Below are 2,253 nucleotides of genomic sequence, written 5' to 3' on the forward strand. Positions count from 1 at the left end.
AACACTTTTTCACACCACTGTATATGCACTTAACAATATGGTCCTTATTAGGCACCGATGATGCCAAATAATGTAGTTTCCTTTATAACCTTGGTTTTCTTTAAACCCATTTCCAATGAAGGTACATAAAGAAACATTGATTCCATGATACACAGCTTCTGAGTCACACAGTACTTCATTCTGTCATTAAATGTTGTCTGCCGCCCTCATCTGTCCAAAAGCTGGCATTACCTCTGCACACAAAACATGTTGAAACAAGTCACATTAACTACATTTACAGTTTAAAGACTTGTAATTGTTTAGATGAAGGATCTTTCAAGATAACTCTTGTGGGCAGCTATACAGGACCTCATTAGATTTGGATCATTCTCAAAAAACTCAAACTACAGCTTCATTAAACTGATTTCATGCTGCCATTTTACTTCTGTCATGTTTGAATTATTGATGAATCTGCCTATTCAATTCATGATTGAGCACTTGTCTACTGAATTTAAGAAGAAAAAGGAACGTGACTATCCTAATTTTAACCTGACCAAAGTGAGTGCAAAACAAACAATAAAAGCAGCGGTGGAAAGTTTACACAAGAACAAGTTCAAGGTACTTGGAATATACTTGAGTATTTCCATCTTCTGTTACCATATACCTCTACTCTGCTCCATCTCAGAGGTAAACATTGTACTTTTTCCTCCACCATAGTTGTCTGACAGCTTTAGTTACTTTACAGATTATAGCTTTTTGGTCCCCTTCCTGTCCAGTGAAAACCATGTATCTCCAGATGTTTTGATGTTGAATGTTTGTGATAAACTGAAGGATGAAGTGCTCCTTTCTGTGTTGAGAAGATTCAATTCAATTCAATAATATTATGTTTATAAAGAGCCAAATCACAACAACAGTTATCTTACAGCACTTTTCATGAAGGGCAGTCTAGACCGTACTCTGTGACGTTGGTTACAGAAACCCAACAATTCTGCCACATTTCGCTCTTATGCTTACAGGGTATACAAGTAGGTTACAGTAAGTAACATCAGCTGTAGCATACTCCTTTAAAGTCTAATTACTCTCCTTTAGACCCTTTAAAAAAGCCTTTTGGATAAGCTGATAAATGTATCGCCAAACAGCTGAAAACAGGGCTGCTTTCTGACACCATGACAAATTGACTCTTTGGAGGCACGTGGTTGCTTTTATCATTCAAGGAGGTTTTATCTGCATGTGTTAAAGAGCTCATGTGAACTCATTTAGGGCTGTGGACCTGTATTTGTAGTATAGTGCAGACATGTTTGCAGTTCAACTGGTTTCATAGCTTTTAAGTGCATGCTTGTTGTATGTGTCTGACTATGCATGTGACAAATAAAGAAGCTTGAAACTCTGTAGGCTACAACTGTTTAAGTCATCTTATTTAAGTCATTTTCAAATGAGTGTAAGAAAATGTAATTTTTAATATTTTGTATCAAACAGTTTTCTTTTTTATGTTTCTTGCAGATTTACCCTCTGAGCCTGCAAGATATCTTGAGTTTATATAATTAAGAAAGACCCTTGTCTGCTTCGTATTTTTACGAGTTGCTCCACATCTGTCTTCATCTCTCTGGGAGGTCACTGTGGTCGGCTACTCCCGCTCTGACGGCGGCTGGAGGTGATGTGTTGGGGGGCTGGGGGCCGTCTGAAGGCTTTGTCTCGTGAACAATGAGACGTGACTACAGACGCATGTTGTGATCAGAAACAAGGATGTCAAGAGTGAAATAAAGACCTGTTTCCTGTTCCCTTGACTGGTTTTACTGGTTCCATTGTGTTTCCATCAGCCAGTCTTGTATGTCTTCTAATCTTGACCTTGTTGTTTAATTTACGTTGTTATTTCAGTAACTAGATTGATAAGTAACTAGATAAAGTAACTAGAATGCATTTACTCATGCATTTACTACATTTTTTACAACTTTATACTTCTACATACTACATCTCTGAGGTGAATAATGTGCTTAGACTGCACTATATTTATTTGACGGCTTTACTTAAATTCTTTTGTGAAACATATAAAAAATGTATAACAAACATAAATATGCAAATATACAGCAAATATGTAAACTAAATTTAACAGAGAGAATTAAGAAAAAAGAAGGCATACTTTCTTAAACCAGCATGGGGAATAGTAATATATATTTTTTTAAATTCAGAAATTAATTGATACAAACAATTACAAACAATACACTGGGTCAAGAAAATCGTCCCAGAGCCAAAAAACACAGAGAAGAAAGCTGGGAG

This window comes from Etheostoma spectabile, chromosome 15 (genome assembly GCF_008692095.1).
Source record: "Etheostoma spectabile isolate EspeVRDwgs_2016 chromosome 15, UIUC_Espe_1.0, whole genome shotgun sequence".
NCBI classification, from domain to species: domain Eukaryota; kingdom Metazoa; phylum Chordata; class Actinopteri; order Perciformes; family Percidae; genus Etheostoma; species Etheostoma spectabile.